The sequence below is a fragment of the Gavialis gangeticus genome, unplaced genomic scaffold, assembly GCF_001723915.1.
Source record: "Gavialis gangeticus isolate Ggan-Ray unplaced genomic scaffold, GavGan_comp1, whole genome shotgun sequence".
Classification (NCBI taxonomy): Eukaryota; Metazoa; Chordata; order Crocodylia; family Gavialidae; genus Gavialis; species Gavialis gangeticus.
The window spans coordinates 33,469,114-33,477,639 of NW_017729000.1; positions in this window are offsets into that span (position 1 = coordinate 33,469,114).

Below are 8,526 nucleotides of genomic sequence, written 5' to 3' on the forward strand. Positions count from 1 at the left end.
AAGGGATCCTGAGAGGTCATCTAGGGCTTAGAAAGCAACTCATATGGGAAGAGGATGAAGGAGCTAGGCATATTCAGCTTTTGGAAAAGGCATGTCAGAGGGAACATGATAGTAGCCTTCAAATACTTCAATGGCTATGTGACATGACGCTTAGTGTGCCTGTCCCTTTAAGAGGAGAAGCTGACTGAGAAGCAGCTTCCAGGCGGCAAGGAGAGGCTGATTAAATACTCACCTAGATGGCAGGTGGCCAGGCTGAGCTGATAAGGCAATCTGGCCCTGAGAGTCATGAAGCAGCAGAACAGCAGGGCTCCAGAACTGACAGTAGAATTAGGTAAGCAAGCCTGCAGGCCTGGGAACAGGAAAGTTACCTGAGGCAGAGAGAGGCTTGTTTATGCAGGCAGGTGGTCTTTATTTTATGTTAAATCCAGAAAGGGTCTGGAGGCTAAGATGCTTTTTATATAAGTTGCACTGGTAGTTTAGCCTTGATCCCTGCTGGGGGCATACCCAGAAACCTGGTAGCCCAGAAGGGGGCTAGAAGCAGAGTCACTGACTTGTCAGGGGGGCAAGTCAGGTCAAGATGTCCAGAGATCTTAACTGGCCTCAGGGTGGGGACAGAGCCCAGGAGAGTCCAAAGGTCCAGGAGGAACCTGAGATAGGGACTGACAGAGCCAGCATGCCTGAAGATCTTGACTAGCCCATGAGTGGGGCCAGGGCCCAGGAGGGCTCAAGGGTCTAGGAGAGGCCACTGCCAGAGACTGACATGGTCTGGGACCCACAGTTAGGGAGGCTGGGCAGTTAGGGAGGCTGGAGCCTAGAAGCCAGGTCTCTTACCGTGGGCATGGGCTAAAGAGCACACTGAGAGCAAAAGGGGAGGAGGTTGATAAGGTTGAGATCCCTACAAAGTAAGTGATGGTACAGTCCCTCCCAGACCCCACTAGTCTCAGTTCAAACCTAAGTTCAATAGGCCCTCTCAGCCTGTCCATGCCTCTGAACGGCACTTGTAGCTTTAAGTGCTTATTGCATGATTCCATCCTTCCTTATACCATGCCCCATGCCTTGAGGGTGTAACTGTACTTATTTTGTAGGGATCTCAGCCTTATCAACCTCCTCCCCTTTTGCTCTCACTGTGCCTTTCAGCCCATGCTCATGGTACCAGACCTGATTTCTAGGCTCCAGCTTCCCTAACTGTGGGTCTCAGACCATGTTGGTCTCCGGCAGTGGCCCCTCCTAGACCCTTGACCCCTCCTGGGCGCTGGTACCACTCATAGGTTAGTTGAGATCTACAAGCATGCTGGCTTTGCCAGTTCCAGGGGCTACCATCCCTGCAGTTTTCACCGCACCCCCTCCCCCCCCGTGTTGTAACACATAGATGTGACATGAGTTTTGCTTTCAAGAATTTGGGTTGAAGTTCCCCACAAATCCCTGTGCCTATCACCTTGAAACTTGTCAGGCTTTGTGGCCTCACCAGGGGCTATGACCCCTGCAGTTTTCACCCCCGTGTTGTAATACATAGACATGACAAAAATTTTCTTTCAAGAATTTGGGGTACAGTTCCCCCCAAACGCATGCACCAATATTCTTTAAACTTGGCAGACTTAATGCTCTCAGCAGAGGCTACCACCCTGGCAACGTTCATCCAAATCAGACAAAAAACAACAAAGATATAGATATTTCATTGATTCCCCATTATACCCTATGGCCGGATCTCCGAAGCAGCTCCAAAGCTTTTCAGAAGCGATTCAGAAGCTCCGAACTGCTTTGGAAAGCCTAACAAAGCCAGTGCTTCAATCCAGACATACTGCTTCGGATGCCAAAGCATCCGAAGCTTCTCCGGATCCAAAGCACAGTTCGAAGTCTCACACAGCCTTAATATTTACTTAGAGATTTTATAACTCTGTCTTCATTGTTTCAACAAATTTATCTGGTATTGCTACAAGCATCATTGTTCTGTAACTTTCGAGATCAGTCCATGTTTCTGTCTTAAAGACAGAATGAACACTGACTCCCTTCCAGCACCCCTCTTGTAGAAACCAGCTGTAATGATAGATAGCATACTTAGTTCAGATCCTTATTTCTTCCATTTATTCAGAACTCCTCGTTGATTATTATCTACTCCTGTTGACACTTTACTATTGAAATTATCAATTTGTTTCAATATTTTTCTTCTTACTCCTACATAATAGCACTTCATTTTTATCTCCATGAAGACAGTAGCCTCAATTCTCTTGCTTACATTGTGTTAACATCATTAGAATGCCTTTGACTTCAACAGGGTTAGTCCTGATTTCCATGAGTATAGGAGAGGGAGAGGCTTGTTACATCTGAGTGCAGACAGTCCTCCTATATTCTTTATGGTGCAGTCTGATTAAAAGAAAGTTATTTAGCTACTCTGAAATATCCCTGTCCTTCATAATTGTTTCCTTTAATTCCTGATAGTCGAATAGACCTGTTGATTCTTCTGGAGACTGCCTGCTTCTGGTGTACTTAATTTTTTTTCTTGTTATTTGTTTTATGTCCTTGACTAATTGCTGTTCAGATTCTCCCGTGGGCCTTCTAATTTCCATCTAACATTTTACCTATAAAAGTTTATATTCTTTTCTGTTGGCTTCACTTGACCCTCCTTATTGAAGAATACACTTGGCTTTGAGTTGAGCATTTCTAAGATGTGGTGCTTATTTTTTTAATTAACATCTAGAGTTAGATCTTGTGATGGACAGCCTTAGATTATGACAATTAAAGAAAGGAACAGCACACTAGTAATAAAAGGGCTCTTTAAAAAATAAGGGAGCAGACATTTTTGTTACTCAGAAGAGGAACTACCAGCCCCAAGTGCCAACTTAGTAGAGGCATCAGAATTGGACCCTCACCCCTGTAGAGCCCTTGACTCAGGACCGAAAGCAGCATCATGGTGTTGCTCTTGCAGAAGCAGCCAGATGCTCAGACACTGTCACTGCTGTAGGAACAATAGGTAAAACAGACAGACAACACCGCCATTGTGGCTGTGGCTGTAGCTAAAATCACAGCAGCAGCAGCCACTGGGGACTGTTTCTGAGTTGCTGGAGTAGCTAAGACTCCCACATCCATCTCTCCCTACCCCCTGCTCCCCAGCTTATGAAACCATCTCCCCTCTAGTGCTCAATAGTCCCCACTGCTCTCCCACACTCCTGCAGGGTTTGCCCAGGCCACAAACCCTAGTTATTACACCAATTAGATTTTACAGGATAATTTGCAGAACTTTGTGGCACTATACTTAACCTTAGCTATTCAACCATTCAGGAACTATTCACTGAGATCAGTGGAATTTTTTGGAGAAACCTAAGGAGACCTGAACAAAGCCTCCTGATGAAGACTGCAATGTGGGTGCTTTGATAACTATATTACTTTGATAATCAGGGATCCTAGTTTTCCACAGGAAAAAAGCAAAAAAATCCGTGTTTTTCCATGACCTATTGAAAATGTGGTGGCATCCCATGGCAAGCAGCACCATTTCTGCTGTCTTATTTTTGCCATAGTTTTTACCTCTTGGCCAATCAGCAGCATATCCTTCCCCCTGCTGCTAATAGGCTGAGGCAAAAACCATAGCAAAAATAAGAAAGCAGAAATGGTGCTGCTCACTGTAAGACACTGCCATGCTTTTGGTAGGTTGCAGAAAAATGTGGATTCTGCGGTTTTCCGTGGTGAACAGAAAATTAAAATCCCCGCTGATAATGTTTTTCTAGCTAATTAGGTAGGTGTCAGAAAAGATAGACGCTAACCAATGGGTTGGACACATTTTACCCTTCTCACAGTGTACACATTCTTCTTCTAAGACTCATTAAATTAGATGATAAAATGGCTTATGGTTTCCTATTGTAACAAACTTCCAGCATTTCCAATGAGGGTATCTCATATATCACATGGAGTATACTGATACCACTGTACCGTATTACATTGAGTCATGATTTATGAAAAGCTGTAAATAAACACATATATCTAAATAATGACCACTGCCATACAGTGATAGCTTTCACTCGGAGACACTGACAACAAAAGTGACAGTGACATTCGAAAATGACGAGGGCAAACACATTGAAATAAGGGCCCTTCCATGCACATGCATAACTCCATAACGTATGTATGCACCTCAGGCAGAAGATGGCTTTTAGTGTATCATGCTATAGGACAAATGTAAAGAAATACCATTTTAACATAATATTACAAGTACAATGTAATGTAACTGAATGCATGTGCAAGCTATTTCACAGTTAACTCATCCATGTTTATTATTAGCATAGCAAAGACACTTGACTTGGCTAGTGGTGGTGGCAGTAGCAGAAAATACTAAGGATAGGCAGTAACAGAAGCATGAGAACAGGACTTGGGAGAAAAACAATTGAAATAGTTAATAGTGGATTTCAACGAGTTAAATAATTAATTACATAAATTATTTGGTAAATATAACTGCTTCAAAGTTGCTGATCTGGGCTTTGACATGGTCTTTCAGAATATTTTCTTTACCAAGCTAAGGAAATACAGACTAGATGAAATAGTGAAATATAGATACATAAATGGTTGGATCTTTGTTCTCAATAATCATCAATGTCTAGTTGGGAGGAGGTATCAAGTGGGGTCCCCCATGGGTTTGTACTAAGCTTGGTATTCTTGAACATTGTTATTATTTGAATGATAGGATTGAGTACATGGCTCATGCCACAAGTTGGGTGGAGCTGCAGACACACTGGAAAGCAGGGCTAGGATCCAGAATGACCTGGAAAAATGGTCTACAGTTAGTTTGATAAGATTCAGCAAAGACAAGTGCAAAGTCCTATAATTGGGGCAATAATGCATACGCACATACAGATTGGGGAATAACTGGCTAGTATGCAGTACTGCAAAGAAGGACCTGGGGGTTACAGCAAGCTAAATGTGAACCAACAATATGCTCTTAATGGTATAGTGGGCTGTATCAACAGGGGTGTCACTTACAAATCAAGGGAAGAGATTCTTTTGCTGTATTCAGAACTGGTGAAGCCTTATCTGATGTACTGTGTCCAGTTTTGGGTCCAATACTTCAAGAAGAATGTGGATAGACTGCAAAGGGTCCAGCTCAGAGTGACACATTATTAGGGGCCCAAGAAGCAAGACTTTTGAGGAAAGGCTGAAAGAATTTCTTATTTTGTCTGGAGAAGAGAAGACTGAGGCGATATTTGATAACAGTCTTCAAATACCTGAAGGGTGATTGCAGAGAGGATGGAGATAGCTGTTGCTGTAGAGGACAGGACTAGAAGAAATGGCCTCAAGCTACAGTAAAAGGAAATCTAGGTTGGAGATATGAAAGAACTTTCTGATTCTGAGGGTTTCCAAGCATTGGAGCAAGCTCCCTAAAGAAGTTGTGGAATCTCCATCCCTGGAAATTGTCAAGAGCAGATTGGACAGACACTTGTCTGGGATAATTTAGTCAGGAATGATCCTTTCCTAAGCAGGGGGTTGGATTAGATGACCTTGTAAGGTCCCTTCCAATCCTACTTTCCTGTGATTCCAGGTAATGGATATTTATAAGAAAAAAATACCATCTTACATCAGGAGCTGAATTCTATGTCCATAAAGTAACAGAAAGATTCCAGTGGATTTTGTCTCAACCCCCAAATAAGCAGTTTGATTAGCATTATTTGACCAGATCTAACAAGAAATCTGTGCGAACTCAGTCTTCTCTTGCTATCATTTTTAATACATGCAAACTGATCCTGCCATGATATATGTATTTAGTCAATTTCTGTACTAGTTGTGATTTAAAACCTAAAAATCTTTTGCACTTATTTTAAATAATAACAGATGTTTGAATGCCACCTTAATTCATGTAGTCTCAATTTGTTTTTTACTTTGCAAACTAACATGCCACATGACAACCTGATAAGGGAAGTTGTAATGCAATGTAATGGAAAATTACTTGTTGTAAATGCAGCTCATGTGTTCCAAAACAAATGCATGCATTTGCCAAATATTTAACTTACCGACAGAAATTGGAAGCAGGTATTTCAAGTTATCAAGTGATAATTTTCTGTCTACACATCCCTAACTTGACATCCATAAAAGAAAACAACCACCACTACCATTACCACACCTTTGAGCTTTTTATAAAAGATTCTGCTGAGTGTACAATTGCACTGATGGAAGCTCAGGTATTATCACTGTATTCATATACCATTCACTTCTCTGGAAATGCTGTCATAAAGTGACTTAACACTTTTCAGTCTAAGTTTCAGTGTAATCATAAGGACACCACACAATTTTGTGCATTTATGCTCACTTAGCCTTCTCGCTCTCCATAAAAGGAGAGAGAGGTATCTTACTTTGCTCTATAAATACCAGTACTGTAGCTGGAAATATTACTTTTGCTGAATGATCCCAATAGATGTTTAAATTAATCTATGGAGGCTGGAGTTGCTTATTTTTCACTTATGGGTATCATGTTTGGAGTTTTTGTGCTCTCTTAAATTTGCCAGATTGCACTACATTTTCTGGATTTCTCTATGAGCCACACAAACAGCAAGTACACCATTAACAGAATTGCATGATGATATTGTTAATAATGCAATATTTCTTCAGTTTTGGCCACACAGTCACATGATAATTTCCAAAAGAGCATATTCCTTTTCCATTTACGTCTGAGGTCTAGATATTTTGCTACTTTTCTCCAGAGCCTTGTTTCTTCTCTCTCAAAGGTATGTCTTTTACATTCATTTCAGCAGGCTGTCCCCAAACATTCATGACTTCCCAAGACTAAGTTGAAGATGACAAACTATAAGGTTGACCAAAAAGCATGCCTGATTGATACATAAAGTAAGCTATACTGGTTGTGCTTAGTCTATTACTACTTGTCTGAGATAAATAACATTTGCTCAGTATTTACAGTATTCCTTAGGTGTTTCTTTCACTATGGATGGGGAAATATTGCAACTTCCAAATTTTTTTCTCTCTGAGACCTATATGCATTTACATGAACATACACATACAGATACACGTGGATTTTGACTTGAGAGGTTAAAAAACATATATATATATTAATTAATCTAGAAAAAATAAATTACTGTCTAATTTGCTAGTCAACCGTTTTTCTACAGACATAATAAAAAAGTAACAGCTTCTTACTAGAACTGTGAAAGAATTTATAGGTATTTCTATGGTTTTAACAAGATGAAAACATTCCTTCCTTATTCAGCACTAGAATTTCAAATTTTACTGCAAGAATCAACAGCTTTACACTTAGGGGACCCAAAGGAGTTTTCCGTCAAGGCAGAGATGTGTGCTACATGAGCAGGTGAAAATGTGATGGAGAAAAGAGTGATGTCAGGTCAGTGATTTTTATACATTTAACTCCTGCCAGGCTTTATCTATTACAAAGTACTTTAGATCTTGTTCAAAACTTTAGAAATTTAAGCAGCTGATAGAAATAAGCTATTAAATGTCCATTTCCATATAAAAATACAAATATATTCTGAAAATTCTGCAGAATTCAGCCTTGGTCTTAATTTGCTGCAAAACTTACATGGACAAATATATATTTAAATCACCTTTGTCTCAATACCTCATTTATTACTATGTAATTTACCTACTTGATTAGCATAGAGATTTATAGTATAGTTTCAGGACAAAATAGAAACTATAATGACTGTACAGCAATGTTATTCATCAAATAAAAATTATCTCTCTTGTTCAGTACTAGATTCAACAATACCTGTTTTCTCATTCCTTGCTGGTGCTTTTACGTTTGTTTAATATAGTCTATACTTTACTTGATATTCTAGTTCAGGGGTGGACAACCTATGGCAAACATGACAAGTAGCATGAGCAGCCCATCTGTGTGCCACATAGCGGGGAGAGATCAGGGAACATAGTGACAGATAGGGCAGGGAGCAGAGCAACAGAACATGCAACAAAAAGGGATCAGACTGGCACTTGGAGAAGGTGTGGGGTTTATCTTTGGGCATGCCTGTCAGAAAAGGTTGGTCCCTATTGTTCTAGTTTATTATTACAAGAAATCATATTTTCTTCTATACACATATACTTTTTTTCCCAAAAAAACAAACAAACTAGAAATTACAGTGCTTATTATAGGTGAGGAATCTCAGTACCAGTAGTATATGTCACTTAAGCTTCTACAGGCAAAAACAGAAGTCTGAATGTGATTCACACTGGGTGTGTCTACACATGCATTTACTCCAGCCTAGATTTACTATGCAATAAGCTACCACACAGTGGGCACATCTACACATGTCCCTATGGCACCGGTGTTACTGTGCCATCATTTAGTACTTCCTATTGGAAGTACTAAATGGTGGTTCAGTAACAGCCTGTACTGCACCACCTGCACATGGCACGGTTATTTTTAACCACTATGTTGCCATAGCAATGTGCTATACTGAGGTAGCATAGCTATGGTGACATAGCTGCAGCATCATGGTTTTTGCCCACTGACCCTGCGTTTCATAGTTTCATAGTCTCATAGTTAGTAGGGTTGGAAGTGACCTGAGCAGATCATCAAGTCCG